Below are 21,660 nucleotides of genomic sequence, written 5' to 3'. Positions count from 1 at the left end.
TATTAAGTGGGGTGATTTTGAGGGTGGGCTGGGACGGAAATGTGTACAGCTCACATTCTTTTAGGATCAGAGCGGCGACATCAGCGGTGGAAGCTGGCATTTTTGAGGTGGAGATCAAAGGCATAGGGCGATGGAAGTCCAATGCCTTCAGGGCTTATGTCCGGCCTTAGGACAATTTTTCGTATGGGAAAAGGGGAGGGGAAAAGGATATTGCGAGTTGTGAGATGGAGTGTTGACACGAGTATTTTTTGTTGTAGAGCGTGGGGTGCCGAGAGCTGCTGGGTGTGCTTGGATCGTGGGCCACTCATACATTCACAGGGCACAGAGAAGAGTGCTGAACTGCCCTTACGGAGAGCGCCTTGACCTTGAGGGCAGGAGTTGGAGGGTGGCGTGGTTCAGTAAGCGGACATAGGCACCCCCACAGGAGTGGGTAGAAATGTGGGGGTGCCCAACATTCTTTTGATCCACCTAGGGGGTAATGACGTAGGTTCCAAATCGTGCAGGGAGTTGATCACGTGCATGAAGAAAGATTTAGCTCAGGTCATGATTAGATGGCCTCGGATACGGGTGGGTTGGTCGTATATAATAGTCCATTAAGGAATAAGGAGGAGACACTGTGGGATGGGGTGTGAAGAAGATAAATCGTTAAATGGGCAAGTGGATGGGATGGGAAGGGGGATTCTGGGTGCGATACCAATGGGCATGGGGAGTGGAAGCTGGACTGTTTTGCAGAGATGGGGTACACCTGTCAGTGCCTACCAAGAGTACAAGAAAGCTGTCCTAAGTTTTACAAACTTTGGAAGATCGGACTGACTGATTTCAGGTGCACCCACCATGAGGCCATGTAAAATATTGGAATCAGGCCCACAGTCTTTATCCAGAAGGAAGAGGTCTGGTCACTAAGGAACCATGAGCAGGACTGAACATTTCCTAACTGTGCTGCTTGTTCTTAAGATCCAATTTATGAAGTTTTTCAAACATTCTGGGGCCGAAGGAAAAATATTTTAAAAACAAAGTTTTTTGTACATTATCATATAGGTTGTACACTCTAAGGTACATTTAGCAGCAGGATAACGTTCAGCTGAATGTACTGTCTGAATTCCAGGTTGTGTCAATATTTATACATTAGGTCGAAAAATAATTTTAAGTGACTGTACTTAACACTTAATTGTGATTCCAGCTGTATCATTATTAAAACAAAAAATTGCTGAGGAAACCATCGCCACTCATTCCCTTCAAGTTGATCCAGGACTGGCTTTTTATATTTTGCAAGGTAAGGGATCTGGATAGACTTAGGTTTGACTGATAAGATTTGGATTGATAGAATCAGAAACTTGCTGTTTCATCAAACTATTTTCTCTGAAAGCACAAATTCAAGGACTGTTATGTAGTCTAGTTAGAGGATACCAGAACCCTGAGTTCATCATTCATCAAAGTTTCCACAATTGTGTTAAGCTTCTTCTTGATTTTAATCTTGATTTGTAGTATAATGATTATTAGATGGTTTCATTCCTTCATTCCTGATCCTTTTCCTTCAGTCTCCTGTCACAGGTGCAAGTTGTGTTCTATGCTTCAATAACAATATCCTGTATTTGGAATTATACTTATGTGTATTAATATACTGTAACATGCTTTTAGTGCCTTGTATGGTAAAGCATGCAAAAAATAAAATGTAGTGGTATTATTTTATATAAATGCTAGATTGCACTAGGATCAGAAAAGGGTTGGTCATCAAAGCGCCCCGTAGCCCACAAGGCCATCTGTTCAGTCTTTTGTTTATTCATTTAGTTTTCTGCTTTGTGCCACGTCCTCACTGGCTATGAAAAGTTTGCCAGGACTGAACCTCACAGAGGTCTTTGCAGAAAGGCTGAAGTCTGCAGTATCAACAATGTCCCATGACTCAGAGGCAATAGTGACTCCCAGATAAATATATCTGAGGTCGTCTGAATTGGGTTCTGCATCGTTCATGTCTTCTGGGACTAACAAAAGTCACCTTTTACCAAGCACTTGAATGTCCTTGTGTGCACTAAGATGTCAGCAATGGACAGTGACAAAGTAAAGATCTGGCTGCTTTTTTTCCCCCTGCAGTATCTCTCTTCTGTTTCTCTTCCCTTGGTTGCCCTTTATTTATTTTTGAGTGATATCTCTCGCACTCTTGCCCGCCATGAAGTGTGTGATTTAGAGCAATGTTTCTCAACCCATCCTAGAGGACCACTTAGCCAGTCAAGTTTTGAGGATGCGTTTGCATACAATGAAGGCAGCGCATACAATTATAATCTCAAGGATATTCATTGTGGAGGTCCTAAGGCTGAGATTGAGAAGTCCTGGTGGTTAGAGCTGCCACAGCGCTGTGCAACCTGGGGAGTAAGATTTGAATTCCACTCCCACCATTTGCTGTGTGACATAGGGGAAAAAAAGTCATTTTACTTCCTAGTGCTTAAGACTTAGATTGTGAGCTCTTGAAGACAGAATCTTGCAGTTATAGAAATAATAAATACACTAATAATCATAATAGCTAGGTACAATATTTCTTCTGGTATGGGGACATAACTGTTGGTTAATAGAAAATAGCTTGTACCTTTACAGTTGTGGTAGAGGTGCAGTAATTTATTTTGCACATCTCTGTACACATTTACAAAATTCAATTATTTTTATTACTAATATATATTAATCAAATTATACTCTCTACCCTGACTGGAAATCTTAAAGCCTCGCTGTAATATGTGAATGAGTTAGGATTACATAGCCAGCTTACTGAGATAGTGAAGTTACTGGGAGCTGTATCACTACTATTAATAAAAAAAAAAGAAAGCTTTCAGTTACAGAAGAAGGACTTGATGATATTGTAAAAAAGGTGCAGTGCTTTCACTTTTCATCTCAGGAAAGGAGGAAGAACCCATGTGGATGACTGAAAAGAATCTGACACAGAAAGAATTAAATGAAAGAGAATGGGAAAGTAATGTACAGATTCGGGCCAGCTTGCATTGCCTCATCATGTTTCCTGAATCCTGTGCAAAGGTCCAGGACTGACAGAGGTGAAAAAGGTTTCCAGCTTCAGCCACTATCCCGGGCCCTCACAAGTTTCCAGGACCACATGAATTCCAAGTATCGGACCTGTTTCAGTGTTAGTGCTTATGGATTTAAAATCTTAACAGACATTTGACCTTGTTCAGAGGGACGGTGACTTTCAGACCAGGGTGCAGGCGCACACATATATACACGTGTGTGTCACTGCACGCCCAGATACGTGGCAATTTTATAACGTGCGCGCACGTGTCATAAGATTGCCTAGGTACGTGTCTATGTGCACCTAATTTTAAGCATGTGCGTGCCCAGCAGCGTAAGTCGGCTTCCAGATAAGCAAGTGAGGTTATTTTATAACAGATGCGCATCCAGCCAATGACCAGTTTCACCAGATGCCCAGCAGTTAGGCCAATGCTCATCTAGGTCCTCTGAACCCTCCCTTGGTTTGTTAGGCTGCACTCCCAGCTAAACCAGTCCCCTTAAACCAGTGGTCCCCAACCCTGTCCTGGGGGGCCCACTAGCCAGTCAGGTTTTCAGGATATCCACAACGAATATGCATGAGAGAAAATTTGCATGTTATGGAGGCAGTGCATGCAAATTTTCTCTCATGCATATTCATTGTGTGTATCCTGAAAACCCGACTGGCTGGTGGGTCCCCAGGACAGGGTTGGGGACCACTGCCTTAAACTGGATCTGGATGCATGTCCAGGTGCATAGCTCCTTTCGATGCACACTGGCCATGCCCCGAAAAGCGCATGCCCCACCCGTCCCGTGCCTTTTTTTTTAACATTGGCATTTGTGCACCACATCTGGCCGCCTTATAAAATCGAGTGGGTATGCACAAGTGACAGATAGGTGCCCATCTTCCAATTTTGGTGCAAGTCCAGCTTTGAAAATTCACCTTTAAAGATTTAGAACAGAACAGATGCCTGGAATTTTTTTTTATTGAGACTTCCACCTCCTCCAGAGAAGAAGTAACCTTTGATCTTTATTTATTTATTTATTTATTTATTTATTTATTTAACAGTTTTTTATACCGACCTTCATAGTAAATAACCATATCGGATCGGTTTACATTTAACAGGGGGTATAACTGAAGGAAACAATTCGGTTTCCTTGATATAAACCTTGATATAAATTTTCAACCTCACGTTGTGGGAACACAACTAGCAAAACTTGAACTGCCTTGTTCAGAAAATGCAGGAATGCAGTGCTAGATTTAGGTGCAGGCTAACTAAGGGGGTCACTTTCCAACTTGCGAAGCCATAACACATGACATTGCATAGTTTTAATGCTGAAAATAGTTACACCTTTTTCATTGGCATTAAGCTGTGCAATGTAATGCGATATGCCCATAACGCTAATCGTGATCTTTTTTTCACAAATTCTGTTTTGGGCTGGGCCTGAGATGTGTGTGTGTTTGGGGGGGAAGGAGGGGGAGGGAGGGAGAGAGAGAGAGAGAACCTTTGGGGGTGGCACCATAGTAAGCAGCTATTTATGCTACTATAGGAGGACCATCTAGTAACTCGAGGTGAGGTTTAGGTAGTAGTGTAGGGGTTAAATGCCACTTTGACATGCAGAGTGAGACGTATGAACAGAACAGTGTACTCTTGTGAAGATTTGATGTCTTTCAGAGTGAGGAAACTCACACAAGGAAGAGATTTGTACAATGATCTCTCATCCTAGCTAGATGGACTTTCTACCTGGGTAACATCAAGCTAAGTTGAGAGAACATTGTACAAATCTCATCCTTGTGTGAGTTTCCTCATTCCAAAGGACATCAAATCTTCACAGGAGCGCACTGTTCTGTTTGTATGTCTCACTCTCCATGTCTGCATGTCAAAGTGGCCCCTAACCCCTACACTAATACCTAAACCTCACCTTGAGTTATTAGGTGGGCCTCCTATAGTAGCAGAAATAGCTAACTACTAGAAGGGCCTTATAGATACTCTTTCACTCTCTCTCCCTCCCTCTCTCTCTTCCTTCTCCATCCTCTCCCCCCATGGTTACAAGTAGGAAATGCAATAATTGTGGTATGACCAAAAAGTTAACACACTTTGCAGTAATACCTATGCAAAGCACTAAGATATTGCAATAAATACTACTACCATAAAACACATCCCTCTTCCTATCACATGTAATATTTTGATGAATCTAGTCCTAAGATACAGTTTAGGGCCTCAGATTATGAGGGGCCTTTCAATACAAAACAATGATTAAATTTCAAGTTTTATATTTTTTATTTTTTCATTTTCTCTTTATACAATTATTCAAATTAAATTACAGGTATCAAGGAAAAAAGCCACAAGATAATTACAGAAGTAAAAAATAAAGTAGTCTGGAAAATTATTCAACTCTCAGGCATTCTATAAGTTCACAAACTCTAGGGAAAAACAAGACTCAAAACATAAAAGATGTAGCGCAAGAAATAAGAAGCAAAACAGCATTGTGACAAGTAATAACAGTGGTTACAATGCAGGCTTCAAATGATGTTGACTAACGAGGTCGAGGTTTTACCACTAAGAGAAGATGATAATTGTGAAGGATTACTATAGATATAATTATATATATATATTCTTGAAATTTGACTAAACTTTTATATGGATATTTAGAGGATAAAAAAAATCATCTGTAAAATCATTGGCTTTAGAAGGACTGCTTCCTCCTCTTCTGAGTTTCTTAAGAAACATCTGGAAATTTCTGACTGCAACAATTCATAAAAAGGACATTTTATACCTTCTAAAGAACATTTTTAATATCCACTCCCTGTCAGGATCTAAGGCACAAGCATTAGCCACAGTAAATATTAAAACTTGGTCTGATCCTGATCTCTCTAGGAGCCCCCTAAGGTCTAAACTCTCCAATGAGATCAAAGCAGGCTGGCCCTGCCCTCAACTTCGCTCTTGTATGGTGGTAAATGAAAGATCCTGGAGAAAGGTGGAGCAGACTCAAGTGGTATTTTTAAAACATTTCCACTGCCAATAAAGAAGGCATTTTAGGAAAATTTAAAAACGTAAATTATGCCTTCTCAATGCTTTTTCCAAAATCTCTGACTTGCTATTGATCATTCTAGAGTCCTTAATAAAGACTTTAATTTTGTCTTCCACAATGACCGGCCAATATTTAACATTGACGATTGTCTCATCTTGAACTATCTTTTCCAAAGAATCCAATAGTTATCAACCAGTCCTTGAACTGGAAAAGATACGACCTTTGCATTATACATAGACTTTCCCACAATGTTTCCATGATAAAGTGGACAGGTCTCACCATACTCACTGGGTCCATTGAAGCAGAAAGTCTTCCTCCTTCAAACCCAGAAGTAAACTCCTATAGAAGTCACGGATGTAATAAAAAAAGAAACTCTGCAGCTTCAAGTGGGGACCGCAAGATTCGGTCTTTGTTGTCGGGTCCCAATCCTTTAACTGGCACACAAAAGCAATGATACTGAGGTCTCATCCTCCTCCAGGTTCCTGTATGTCTGTGAGTCGATGACATCATCTGACTGTGCCAACCTCAGTCCTTCTCCAACCCATAGAATCTGCAGCACCAAGGGATGAAGCTGCAGCTCCGGGCTCAGACTGTAAGAATCAGGAGTAACCAATGAGTATCCCACCCTTAACATCTTCATGGACCCAGGCTCCGGAGTCAATGCTATGATACTGGGCTGGAGGACAAATAAGTTGATTGGCTCCTGAGAAATCTGCACAAGGGCTGCTGGCACCTTCCTTGGACGATCTTTCTGTTTACAGCCTATGAGAACCAGATTACAGGCACCTCACGAGCACTCCTCGTCAGATGCAACTTGCTTCCATCTTAGATATCCATGTTTTATATTTTTTTTTGTAATGCTATGGGGCCTCTTAATTCATTTCTGCAGGGGTGTGATGAGTCTCAGATTCTGAAGGGAAACAGCCTATTGTTGGCTTTTGACCTTCTGTTCTGATGCACTATACTACCTATAGTACTTACTCTGCACTACAGCATATGGGGGTGGATGTTGAAAAATCTGGCTTGGCCAAACTTCTCCCTCTAGAAGTTGGGACTCATGCCATCCCTGAAAATAATTGTTTATTGCAGAGAATTCAGAAATTCATTCACTGTCTCTCTTTTAAGTATTTGAGAAGTGCTTGAATGTGAAGGACTTAGGGGGAACATCTGTTGGGTAGCTTGCAGACACGTTATTGCTATTTAAAAACAAAACTCAGGCATTTTTCAGTCTCAAAAGAATGATTTCATGATATGGCTGGGAATTTTGCAGCGTTGTCACTTTTAGCTACATGGAAAGAGGGCAATGAGGATGAGCAACTGAAGAGACACCAGCAACAGAATCAAAAGTAAGAAAAATTAACGGAACAGTTTCTGCCAGAGCTCTGAGATGTTACCAGTAAATCTTCTCTCAGGCAGTAGTCTTCAACTGCATCTCTCTCCCCCCCCCCCCCCCGATAAGCAGATGTAACTGACATCTACCGTACATTGCTTATAATCCGCTTCTCTTGGCAGCCCTGAGTGCAAAATATTTCATCTCCTTTGCACAGATATTTCAGTCTTATTGGAAAATCAAGAACTTCAGGAAGGGAAATGTGCAAATATATATTGCACTATGAATTTAAAAATTGGAGTCTTCACTCCTTGGAAATTATTAATTTGCAAGACGTGAAGACTCCAGTTTATAACACTCCTTTACAGACTCAATAAAACAGAGACACAGATAGACTGGGTGGAGAGAATAAGAAAAGAGAGAGATTCACTGTGCCACTGCCCCCATTTTCCTGCAGGAATAGATTCTGTAGCAAGAGTTAGAATATTGTACAGAATATTTTCAGATTTTCTGCAGCAGTTATGTGGGACATTTGCAAAAGTGTGTATAGATTTCCATACTGAAGAATTAAATTTATATTTCACTTTATAAAACTAAAGTAGATTTCTGACATTTCTTGTTTAGTCAATTTATTTTGTCCTTTCTTGGGGGAAAAGGATCTTAGGGCTAGATTCAACAAACTATCACATGCAATAGGAAGAGGGGTGTGTTTTATGGTAATAATTTATTTATCACAAAGTGCACTATCTTAGTGCTTTGTATAGGTATTACTGCAGAGTGCGATAACATTTTGCAGTAAGTGCCAAAATTGTTGCAATTCTGAGAGTGAGAGAGGGAGAGGGAGGGAGGGAGGGAGGGAGAGAGAGAGAGAGAGAACCTAGCTATAAGGCCCTCATCATAGTTAGGTATTTATACCTCTATAGGAGGCCCACTTAGTTACTCGAGGTGAGGTTTAGGTAGTAGTATAGGGGTTAGGGGCCACTTTGACATACAGAGTGAGATGTATGAACAGAACAGTATACTCTTGTGAAGATTTGATGTCCTTTGGAGTGAGGAAACTCAACTAAAGATGAGATTTGTACAATATTCTCTCAACCGAGCTTGATGTGTCCATCAAATACCTAACTTTGATGAGAGCCTTATAGCTATTTTCTCTCTCTCTCTCTCCTCCCTCCCCCCCCCCCCCCCCCCGTAGTGGTAGGTAGCTTAAAAGACTAACAATACTATGTGTGAAAACATCGCAAAGTGCAATAAAGCCATGTCGCACAGCTTAATGCAAATGAAAAAGGTGTAGTTATTTGCTGGGTTAAAACTGTGTGATATGGCTTCGCAAATTGCGAAGCCAGCCCACTTGGCCAGAAATCCCTCCCCAAACTCCACCCCTTTTCTAAATTAGCATCGCACCATGCGTTATGGTGCTTTTTGCAAGCGAAAAAGACCTTAACACATGCAAAAAGCCCATAACGCAGCTTGGAAAATAACCCCCTTAGTGATCAGTGTGAGGAAGAGAATACAAAACAGGGGTAAGGGTGAGAGAAAAAGGAGATACTGGAAGAGGGAATTGGCGATTTCAGGGAGGAGAAGCAGAGAAGAGACAAAGGGATGATCAAGGTACAGAGAGAAGGGGAATGAATCTTGAAGCAGGCAGTCAAGGAGCAGGATCTGGCCTGAAGCGTCAATGCTGTTGCTCTTTTCCCACTAATGCCAAACCCAGATTAAGGGGCAAAGAAGGGAGAAGTGTGTGGGTCACCACCATCACTTCCTCTTTGACTTGGCCCCTGGTATCCCATGGTGAATCTGTATAGAAAGAGAATTTTGTGGTGTGGGCTGGATATTGTAGCCCTTATCTCGATCAAAGGTGATTGGGAGCCCTGCCCGATGCCCCTAACAAACCCTAAAGATTCCCCAGAACTTTATCATCAGTAAAAGAATGGGTTAATCTTAGAGGGGCACACGCACAGATTGAATAATGCTAAAAACCTGGATACAGGGATGGTAACTGTAATACATGTGCGTACATTTGCTTGCTCGCATCCAGGGATGCATCCATTTTATAACATACGCATACATATGCGTGCATGTTATAAAATAGCCTGGACATACGTGCTTGTGCGTGCAATTTTAAATGGACACGAGCATGTGTGCACAGATGCCGAGTCTACCACATAAGTGGGAGAATTTTATAAGGGACGCGTGCCGATGCTATTTGCTTCGATCACCCAGTTTAGGGGTAGGACTTGCAACCCCCCCCTAATTTAATACCCTCCCCTTCCCTCTGTTAACCCCACTGACTAGGTTAGATATTTTTGTTTTATTACTTACACCCCCTCCATAGCAGTAGTAAAGTTGCACGGCAGGGGACCCTGGCACACGTCTGTACGTAGAAGTATTTATGCGCACCTCTCTGGGCCGCCCACCGACGCGCCCACACCGCGCACACTTCCCACCCCTGTTTTGCAAGCTTTTTCCTGGCGCGCGCAGCAGGAGATATGCGCATCCTCGGGCGGCTTTAAAAAGCCACTCAGCGTGTGCCAGCCCGACTTGTGCGCATATCTCCCGGTTTGGACTTTTATAATTCGCCTGATAAGCAGGTTACTACCTTGTTGTGAAATGATTTATGAATTAAAAACATTTAGGGGTAGATTTTAAAAGCCCGGCGCGCCTAAATCCTGCCGTATTTAGGCGCGCCGGGCACTTGCGCGCCGGCACGCCTATCTTGCATAGGCCACCGGTGCGCGCGTAAGTCCCGGGGCTTCGTAAAAAGTGCGGGAGGGGGTGTGTCTGGGGTCAGGGGGCGGTTCGGGGCAGGTCCAGGGGTGTGGTGACGGTTCGGGAGCGTGCCGGGGGGGGCAGGCACTGCAGGCAGGCTTAACTTGTACAAGAAAGGTGGGGGGGGATTTAGGTAGGGCTGGGGGGTGGGGTAGATAGGGAAAGGGAGGGGAAGGTGGGGGGAGGCGGAAGGAAAGTTCCCTCCGAGGCCGCTCTGATTTCGGAGCGGCCTCGGAGGGAACGGAGGCAGGCTGCGCGGCTCGGCGTGCGCAGGCTGCCGCTTTTGCGCAGCCTTGCGCGCGCTGACCCCGGATTTTATAAGATACGCGTGGCTACGCGCGTATCTTTTAAAATCCGGCGTACTTTTGTTTGCGCCGGTTGCGCGAACAAAAGTACACACCCGCGCGTACTTTCTAAAAATCTGGCCCTTATTTTTCACATATTCGTACTCAGGAGGAATGGAGTGTAGCTCATTACTACTACTGCTACTACTGTTATTGTTATTTATCAGTTCTAAAGTGATAGGAGACTTACGAAGCAGATACTGATTGTAACTTCTGTCACATCCTACTTTATATCACCTGCTTCCCAAATCACAAATAATGTTGTAATAGAAATTTGCTCTGCTATTAGTCATTCTTCTAATATGAAATCCTCCCATTGTACCATTGAGCAGTTAGCTATTTTTGGTAAAAAAAAAAAAATAGCAGTTATTGTCAAGTAATTTGTGGGTTCAAAAATAGATACCAAAGCACACCTATTCTATCACACTTATCAGTTTGGCAGTAACTATCACCTCCTGACTAACTCTAGTGTTACAAAAATCTTGCCAATAGTTGTCAATCAAGATCAACTCATAGCTTTTTAAGCACAGAGATTGCTGTTATTGTATTACTGTATTGGATTTATGGCTTTTTTTAAATTGCAACACTGTTGAATGACTGAAAAGGCAGATTATAAATTAGATAAATAAATATACATACAAGTTACCCCTCTAGCAGGTTTTTAAAGAACCTTCAGCTAGTTTACTGTAGCCAAAGTAACACCAAAGCATAAGCATCTATTCTGCCAGACTTGGAGGTGTGCATAATCTCTGAGGGACCAAATGGTTTCAGACATCTTTCATGCAGCACGAGAAAGAAAATTGTGGGGGCTGAATAGCTCCGGATGTTTGACCATTTACACAGCCCAGAAAGTTTCGGTTGACTCACTCTGTGTACTCCACCACTGAAGTATGGGCCTCCACTAGGTGAATAGCAGCTAACTATTGGGTTTTCACAAATACCTATGGTCATAAAGGGGAATATTTGGCAGCTATTCGTGCTCTTTTGAAAACAAAACAAAAATTATTCAGAAGGGCGTGAAAAATGATATTTGGTGCACATTTCATACTCCCCATAATCGGACGCTGCTCTGCCTTGGCTTGGCCCCTAAAGGTTATTCCCCCACCTGTAGAAATACAGATTTTGTTCAGCTTCCCAGAGCCTCTACCCTGACTACATTTACTACTGCTCGGAGGAAGAGTAAGTTCATTTGGTCTCCTTCTCAACCTTCAACTTTTTATAGGAGGTCTCAAAAGGGTCAGCCTGGCCAGTGAGACCTGATTGGTGAATAGTCTCTGCTTATATTTTTCGCTAGTGCTGCTGGAGTTTGGAATCTACAGGTAAAATTGTAAAAGCACCAGACTTGGTTATACAAATGGTGCACATGCTATAAAAAGCAGGATACACGTCATAAAAAGAATAGAAATGTGAGAAAAATAAACCAAATTGGCTGCCTTTCAAGTGTCTCACAATTATAGAACACCAGCTGGTTAATTTATGGCAGTTTAACAAAATGTTGTATGTTCAACCTTCCTTCTTCAAGTTTTTGCCACTGCAGCACAGTTCACCGTGATGTCTTCTGACTTTATCAAAATGACCTTGCCATTGACTAATGTCTCAGCAAATATTCAATGTAGGCTAGTGCAGAGCTTACGGCCATGACACAGGCAGGTGCAAGGATCTTGGGCCCCTGACTGACTATTCTGGATGTCGGATTAACCAGGCCTGTTATATAATGGAATGGGAACACTGTCAGAAACAATCAATACCAAGCTTTTTAAAGCAAAGCACATCAGTTGGACAGAGGCGTAACTGATGGCGGAGACCTGTAAGGTCAACTAAGGAATTGAGATATGTGATGAGAGCACCGGCCTCTGGAAAACGTAATGAATCACTGAGCTGCCAATTTTCTCTCCTTTTCAGGGGAGGTTGGTGATTTGAAATGCAAAAATGCAAATGCCCCTCTGAAGCATGTAATAATGTATTTCAGTAGAAGAGGAATAGATATATCCCTTCTGATTAATGGTCCACTGGTGAGAGCCCTAATTTGAGATCAAGTGACTTGCATCAAGACAAGCAATTTGTATGTGTTTATTAAGTATTTTCTCTCATACAATATTATGGAAATGGATCGAATTATCCTGACCTCTACCTTATATCTCTCAAAACATTTTTATTACTAATGGCATTACTTTATTAATTTGATATTACTAACATTCCACAAACATGGTATTAAACCACCCTCCTTTATTAATTAAAATTGTATCTACTCATTAAACTATACAAAACACACTCATACCAATCATACATCATAAAATGGTTACCATACCCTAAATTGTTAGATAACCTTTTTGAACTTATCTTTTAAAAACTCCTATCCTTTTAAACATACTTTCCTTATTGCATATCCTCATTAATAATATCCAGCAAAGGCCTATGTTTTGCCTAATTAAAAGCTTCATCAGGGGAATTATACATAGGACAAACAAAAAAAATCATTCTTTGACCGTGCTTAAATGACTATGAAATAACAATGAAATAAGTTCATGTTAGTCTACCTTAATTTCTCTTTTCATGACGAAGATCAACTCAGCACTGTTTTCTCACGAGAGCCGCACCTGGCTCAGCTTGCTTCCATTAAAATAACTTTATATCGTCCATATGTTTAAATATAATTCAAAGAAACCAGTTATTTGGCGGTGTAAAAACAACGAGACCCCGTTTATATCTCCAAAGACTTTTGAAGGATTTCAGTGGTTATAACGCACGATGCCTCTTAGATCAACCTGAAATCTGCATGTCGGCTGCATACCCTAGCACTTTCACCTGAAACACTTTCAGTGGAAAATGCTTTTTTTGTGTAAATATATATGATATATATACTATATATAAAATCTTTACCTTTGTGTTTTTCTAGGTTAGCACAGGTCACTGCTTTTCTGCTAAAATGTTCAGCATAAAATAATTTAGCCAAGCTTTTCTCTAGCTCTTTAGCCAAGCTTTTCCAGGACCATGATCATCATTTTTTCCCCTCCAACCAGCAAGAACATATCTTCTTCACAAACCCCCATTTTCCATACCACTACCTACTTCGGTATCTAATCTCTTGCTGCAGGACACTTGAGACTTTCTCACTTATACGTTATAATTTTTATGCTCAATAAGACCTGTCAACTTAATTGTTTAAGTCTTTTTTTTTTTTTTTTTTTTCTCCTTTATCTTTTGGTCATCAATGTTACAACGTTATTGTTAAATTTTGAACTTATGTACACTGTTCCAAGTTTCATAACCTTGTTCTATGTAATGCCTTTTGGCAATTTTCATGTTCTGTTTCAATGTAAACCGATGTGATCTTTATTTCATATAGGAACACCGGTATATAAAAATCTAAAAATAAATAAATAAATAAATAAATAATTTAAATAGTGGCAGTTCTGGAATGCACCCATAGATGCTTGGGCTGAAGCCTTGACACTTGGCGCTACTACTCACAAGATTCGTGCTTGTGCTAATGCAGCCTCTTTGTGTGTCTGTTCTCATTTGTCTGATATATGCACAAATATTTCTCTATGTAATTAGAGTGAGGCATATTTTGCATAGGGATGTGAATCGGGTGCCTGATCGTTCCTGCTTTCGGGTTCGTCTGGCCGTGGGAACAACTTGTTTCCCTGCGGATCCCGTTTTTTTAAAGTGAAAAATCGTTTTTCAGGTTAGTGCGCGCTAGCATGCACTAACAAAAATAGCAAAAAGTAACAAAAATTAACAAAAATAAATTTTTTTTTGTTAGTGTTAGCGCGCACTAACCCGAAAAACAATTTTTACGAAAATTCGTGGGGAAAAGTGATCATTTCTTTTTTTTACCCGTTATATTAACGAAGTTAGAAATATCGTACGATATTTCAATTCGTTAGAAAAATGATTCACATCCCTAATTTTGCACATGTATCAAGAGATGGGATGATGTTCTGTATCACTGTCCTGTTTCTTGCTACAATAGGTCCATGAATAGGGTCACCATGGTTCATAACTATACCAGGGATGTTGTGTTCACCTGAAGAGTCTGCACTATAGCTACCACCATCATTAGCCCTAGCTTAGTTTAATTATTTTACTTAACTGCCTTTCTAATAAAAAAAAAAATCAGTGGGGTACAGACTAAAATTAACATTCATAATCCAATTTATATGAAAAAAAACAAACAAAAAAATCACAAGACACACATAGCTATACAACAAAAACACAACTCTTCATGCATTATGTAAGCCTGCCAACAAAATCATTTAAAATAAAAAAAAAACCAAGAAGAAAGGTAAATCACTATATAAAAATCTCTATTAAAAAACCTATTGGGGAAAGCTAGGCTTTCATTCTCTTCCTAAACTTTAAGTAATTGGATTTCTGATGTACATACAGTGGTAAGCCATTCCAAAGGACGGGTGCTTGACAGTCAAAAACAAGACTGTCTTGTACATTCCAATCTAATCTCAACATGGGCAGATACTCTCATTAAATCTAATCGAGAGGATCATAAAACCCTAGCTGGTTTATACAGCCAAAAAAAAAAAAAATTTAAACAAATAATCAGGTTGACCTCTTATGGATGCTTTTAAACAGCAAACATAACATCTCAAACTTCACGCTGCATCCAATTGGGAGTGACTGGAATTCTTCTAAAAGTGGCGCAACATGCTGAAGCTAATAGTGGGCCCTTTTTAATCCTGAATGAAGTGTGGCCAGTTTGAATTTCTCTTTTCGCTTCCTTTCTTATTTTAGTAGTAATGGTCATGCTACGGTCTGGTCAAGATATTATTCAATGAAGTTGCCACATGAAAGTACTTTCCCCTTTTTGCGTGCCTTTCCCTTCATTGGGTGCCACTATTTGTGCTGTTTATACCCCCTCATGCTGATTTGGGGTTATCGTGCCACTATTGGAGCTGCTTTGCCCCTCTCACGATGCCTTGGGCTGTGCATGCCACTGTTGGTGTTGTTTTTTCCTCTTTTGGTGCTTTGGGGTGTTCATGGTACTATCTGTGTCCCTTTGGCCTTCTCACTTTGGCTTGATCTGTTCATGCTGCTGTTGAAGCACATTGCCCCTCTTTTACTGTTGGGGCATTTTCATGCCACTGCTGGGGTTTTGGGATGCTGTTGCCTCTGCTGCCTGCCAACATGGCTCATAAAACTCGAATGAAATAGCCCATTGTTAGAGTCAAAAAGAGGATGCATTGATTGATTCCTCCACCGATTTAATGGAAACAAATGAGCTTCTGATCTGAACTGAGAAAATAGGAATGAACCAAATTGAGCATTTTTTTCCATGCACACCCCCAGTACATACAAACTATTATCATAAACTGTAGCATGTACTACCTTAAGTTTGAGATGCAGCTACATCCAAGTACACCACCAACTCTTCTCATTCTGTTTTTATCTTGCCTGCAATATGTTTCTCCTTTTCCATCCAGCTGCCTTGCCATCAGGGTGCTATTAAGCACCTTATGAGCCAAACTGGGGGAAGAGATCGAGAGGCAAGTAGAAGAATGAGGAAAGAGTGTGCGTGAGAGAGAACGTTCTCTGAGCACCTCTGTTACTCTACATTCCAGGTGCCTTGGGTCTATGGGATCTGCAGTCAGTGGCAGAATGAAGCTCATACAAGGACATCTTTATGCAGCCCATTGCCTACATGTACAAAATCACAGGTTATTTGATTTTTTTTGACTTTAGTAATAATGTTTAGCAATCTGGACCTCCAGGTCTTTTACTTCATTTGTCCCTAGCCCTATGAATGAACCAGGATAGAGGGATGGGTGTAAATGAATTAGTTTAGCATGAATGATGTGATATGCCTGTCATCCATCCTGGCTCTCTGCTTTTTGACTCGCCACATCATTCATTTTCTCTTCCTGCTATTCTCTCCTTTGCCACTCAGACTGCCTCTACTGCTCTTCACTTAATTTTTAATATCCATATCTACTTGCTTGCTAATTGGCAAAATCTGTACATCCCCTGCATGTTAAGATGCTTCCATTAAATGGTTTCCTCTCCTCCTTTAGAAGACCTTTATTTTAAAAAGAACGTATTCATGCTTCATACAACCCCTTTGTCTGTAAACATCTCTACCTTCCTCCTTCCTTCTTTCTTTCCATCTTTGTTGTTTTATCGTGTTTTTCTTTGTCTCCATCCGTTTCCCTTCCTCTACCTCCTCTGCCATTCTTTTACTTATATTTAAATTTCTTTCTCCTTCCCCATGCTCCTTTTTTTGTTCTCTTCTTCCTTTTTCTTATACTTTCCTATTATTTCCTCTCCTCTTTTTTACCTTCTTCTGCTTTCTTTTTCGCCTTTTTCCTGCTTTCCTCTCCTCTGTCCTTGTGCCACCCTTCCTCCTTTCTAATTTAGAACTCACTGTTCTAAATTTTGCAAACTTGCAATTCCATCAGAAAGAAAGGGAATAAAACTTATTCCTATGACCTTCATATTCCTGGGAGGGGCGAAACTAATTAAAACTCTGTGAGCAAGAACCAGCACCAGAAGAAAGGCAGCAAAAGAAAATGATTACTAATCTATAACACACACCCTGAAATCCAGCAAAGAACATTTTTGCTCAGACGTGCACCAAGTTACGCAGAGCAATAAGCTCCCAAACCTTGCACATTCATACGTATGTACAACTGTTTTACACAATGTGGGATTACTGCATCCTAGGTGTGGCTTTATATTTATTGATTGATTGATGCAAATACAAAACAATGGGAATGTGAAATTGTCCTTGCAGGCTGAAATGAGGGACTCCAAATTATACAGTGCTTATTGGTTAACAAAGTGCAGTTTCAAGGAAGTATTTATTTATGTATTTATTTAAATTCTTTTAATATACCGATGCTCAAGACGAGGTCTTATCGTACCGGTTTACAATGGAACTAGGGGAAACCAATTAACAATATATAGAAGGTAAAGTTACATTGAACAGGGGGCATAAACATGGGCTTTGGAAGAAAGGAAAGATTTCAAACTAATACAACTGGAGAGTACCAACATGGTAGCGAGAGATATGGAGATTAACATAAGGTTGCTGAATTCGGCTGGAGATTTATCTTAGGCAGATGTTAGCATAACATTTCCAGAGGAAGGAAGAGCAGGGGAGGTAACGGGGGGGGGGGGGGGGGGGGTGAATAGGGAAAGGGGGAGGGGGGTATGTGAGAGCGATTAATATAGGTTGAAAGAGGCTTCTTCAATCACAGATATGATATTTATAGGAATCTGTAGCATTTTAACAGACGGCTTGGTACAACCTTTTAACCAATGACCATAATGTTAACATCCTTATTCTTCTGAAAAGTACTGTGGCATCTTTAACATCCGTATGTCAGACAGGGTAGGTAGTCCTCGTTCTTACTCTCAAGTGGAGGTCTGTTCTTTCATTTCCATGCCTCTCTACTGGAAACAAAGAGGTCAATATTCAGTAAAGTCGGCAAATGTATCCCGGTAACTCAGGTACCCCTTCCTGGATATTCAGTGGGATGCACGTAAGTCTCCCTCTGAATATCTGTGGCTAAGGTTGTGCACGTAACTTTACCTTGCGAAATTTAGGAACTGAGATTTCTCCAACCAGACTTACGAGCACAGCTTTAGCCAGGAAGCACTGAATTGTGTGCGCTCACCAGCTAAAATTTAGCCCTGCTCCCGGAACATCTCTACTGATGTCCCTCTATCTGCACACAAAATGTATGAACTCAGCAGGCAGAACTATTTAAAGCTCGTTTTTTTTTTTAATTGTTACCTGCACAAAGGCTTTGACCTCATAGGTTTTTTGTTTTTTTTCTTAAATTTATTCTTGCAGATTGCATGAAAAAAACAGATGAACATGTTTCACTCACAGCTGCCCGGCTCCAGAAAGTTCACAGGAGAGAAAAAGGGAGCGAGAAAGTAAGTGCTGAATGACTGACTGCTAGTTTGTAGACAGAGTTCCTGGGGGATACCGAAGCTCTTTCTCTCTCTTTCCTTCAGACTGGAAGGTTGCTTTACTGATGTGCTTGACCGGGCGTGAGGATGGCTTGTTATGGACAGAGTGCTCCTGAGGGCCTTCATTCTTAGAGATATCTGCTCACAGGCAACTCAGCGTGAGCTGCGAGGTGATAAACTCAACATGCCATATATTTTTTTTTTGTAAGGACTTTTTCAAACTATTGTAGGATTTGAATCATTTGTCAGCTGGCTTGTTTGTTGTTTTTTTGGGTTTTTTTTTAACCCTTTTAGTTCAAGCAGATCTAAATCCTTTGAATGTGAACATTTTACAAACTCCTGCTGTCAAGGAATTCACTTCTTTGTAACAGTGCCCAGAATGAAATCCGCCTCTAACAAGGACAGTAGTAAAGCGCTCCTTCACAGTCTGGCTTTTCAGTTTTTTTTGGAAACCGAATAAAGGGCCGTAGCAAGGGGTGGACAAAAAAGGGTGACTGCCCTGGTTGCCGAGCTGCTTCCTCGCCCTTTGTGAGCCAGTTTGTGAGTCTCCAAGCAAGCGAGCCCCCAAGGAGATCTGGGATATTGAGAGCAACCCTTGCCCAAGCTGCCATTTTTATCCAGCGACTGACCTGACCAAAATGCATATGCAGCTGTCGCATATGCAGCTGTCGCATATGCAGCTGTCGCTGTCCAAGGTACTAATTTGGGATTCCAGTTCTCATATCTGTCCTACCTATCTGAATGGTGATGTTACAAAACTTGAATGCTATACTCTATGAACTTCCTCTGTTTATAAGATGCAGCTCTGACAAGGCACTTATGCTGCAACATTTTTTTAAATCATATTTTATGTATTTCAGTATCAGGTGTGCAATATGCAACAAAGATTTGGTTTATGCTATATTTCCTTTTCTGTCTACAAGAACTTTTGGGAAAGTTTGTTACAGAATGATTGTGTGCTGTACACAGTAATGCACCTGTTCTAAAGCAATTATGAATGGTGAGATAGATCTTAGCGCTCTCTTTGTATTTCCCTAGGTAGCCCCTGCCCCAACTTCTCCTTGGCAACAGGGACTCACATGAGAGGTCACGGGACATCGCAGCACCCATGCTCCCAGGTTATTCCTATGCAGGGGGGGGGGGGGGGGGGAAGGTAAAGTCTTTGAAGCCTTTAGGGTCCAGTAAGAAAAACACACACACGACCAATGTAAAAATCTTTATTGGTAAAACTTGATTGCAGGTGAAACCACAGCAGGTGCACTTGCGTTTAGTGCACATTCACTACTGGAAAAAGAAAGTTCCAAGAAGTCACAGTCTCGGTCAGTAGTGCATCCACACACCCTGGCTGTAGCAACTTTGTGTAAGGAAGAAAACCTCCCTGGTCCTTTTCCCTGGTAGCCCTGCAACGCTGGAGGAAATGGAGGCTCCTCCCTAGACAAAGACCAGATGAGCCTCTGCTGATGCTTCCCCCTTTAGCAACCCCTAAGGTGGTTTCCGCCCCCCACCCCCCCAAAACTTGGCAGTCATCTTCCAGACTCCACCTAGGAATCTCCACTCTTTCCTCAATTGCAGTAATCTCCCCAAACAGCTGAGAAGCAGGGAAATAGCTCTCTCCAGAGCCTTATGTAACTCTTACTTGGGGTGGATTAAGTTCGAAGGGCACACAATCTGGGGCTGCTCCAGCTAATCGTTCACTTCTACACTGACACTAAATCACTGGAGGGGGATGCTTTTTACAGGGGGGGAAGCTCTCACTTGTGGCCCAGATGTTGAGAAAAAGGTCACCAGTGTGTGTGTGCTGTACTTTAGGTGCTTCCCATGAGGTGAGAGGCTGTAAGAATCAGACAGGAGCAGGAGTGGGTGTTAAAGTTTACTGATTCATAAAGTTAAATAAAGTCCATTTGTCCAAAATGATGCGCGTACATCTGACTGTAGTTACAGGGTTACTTTCTGTGTAGGTAGGCATCCTTATTACAGAGCTCTGGGTAGAGCCCATGGTGATTTTAAATGCATTTACTCTCCCAGCAGCTGTCCCGTGGAATCCTGGAGAGAGGGTTCCCTTTTAACTCTAAAAATCCTACCTTTAGACATCTTCTTTCCCGTGGACACCCAGCCTGTCCTGATTCCTTAGGGTGGAAATCTGGATGGGGGTCTCCTTCTCCTGCTCTTTCTTCCTTTGGTTATGCTATTACTTTATTCCTCAGCTGTTACTTCGGGTGATTTCTCTTGGGGAAAAATCTGGGGACCAGGCTACGAATCCTGCGCTGAAATCCCAGTGGGGAAGGGGGATCCAAAATCTTCCCCACTACTCTTTAGTTCCGATCAATGCTTTAACTCTTAATCAGGACAGCTTCTCTGCCCTCACTGTCTCTGGCAGCAGGATCCATCACTGGTGCTCGCCTACCTAGGGAGCAGAGATAAGCTCACAGGTCTTTGGTCCCCTGAAGAGAGCCCCTTGCCCCAAAGGGGTGTCAGGGTTAAAAGTCTATCTCACTGTAAATTATAAGAAGGACCCTCTGGCAGGGAGTGTACGGGGAGGTGTCTCTTCTAAAAGAAACTCCTTTGGGCAAGGCTGGGAGGTCCTACCAGAGTGTGGAAAAAATACACATGGTCTCTGCAGCTGCTCTCTCTAACTGAAGCCCCCGATTCTTAAAATGACTGCATTAAATAGCACTGAGTCACTCAATCCAAAGCCTCTCGGTGGGAGGGCCTGAAGGGATAGATGGCGTCCACTAAATATGTTCTAAGGTCAGGGACAATGGCATCTAGTGGCAAGACTGTGAGGGGCTGACACACATAGTTAGGCTATTTGGCACCTATGGCCAAGTGAAAAAGTGCACTCTCATCCTGAACATAACATACAACACTATGAGCTGGGAGACTCTGTTACATATTCACAGCTTTAATTTTTAATTTGATTTAGCAATTTTGGCCTCCTCCTTTGGGCTTCCAGATCAGTTGGAACCAGTATGGGGATCCTGGAGCCATGAGCCTTCATTCACAACTACTGAGGATCTTTTATTCTCTTTTCCCCATCCAACCTATATTTATTTCAGTCATTGCAGTAGCAGTCCTAGGCTGCAGGCCATGCACCAGAGCTCCTTTCTGATCCCTGCAATCCTGGGCCCCAATCCAACCACTAGCTGTCAGCCTTAGGCAATGATCATGACTCATTCCTCCTCGGGGGGTTGTGAACATAACCTCTGCAACATCTGCAGTCCAGTATGACCCATGGAGCAGATCTGACCCCAAAGTCAAACCAAGGAT

The 21,660-nt window shown here is 41.8% G+C and overlaps 1 long non-coding RNA gene across 1 annotated transcript; it reads left to right on the top strand.

Moving 5' to 3' along the window:
• Positions 1–1,170: 1,170 nt before the first annotated feature.
• On the top strand, positions 1,171–19,463 carry LOC115093296. Its single transcript, XR_003857272.1, has 3 exons — positions 1,171–1,273; positions 18,272–18,357; positions 18,439–19,463. It is a non-coding gene; the product is annotated as an uncharacterized LOC115093296 (long non-coding RNA).
• The last annotated feature ends 2,197 nt before the right edge of the window (positions 19,464–21,660 follow it).

The sequence above is a fragment of the Rhinatrema bivittatum genome, chromosome 6, assembly GCF_901001135.1.
Source record: "Rhinatrema bivittatum chromosome 6, aRhiBiv1.1, whole genome shotgun sequence".
Classification (NCBI taxonomy): Eukaryota; Metazoa; Chordata; class Amphibia; order Gymnophiona; family Rhinatrematidae; genus Rhinatrema; species Rhinatrema bivittatum.
This window is presented reverse-complemented; position numbering and strand designations above follow the sequence as displayed.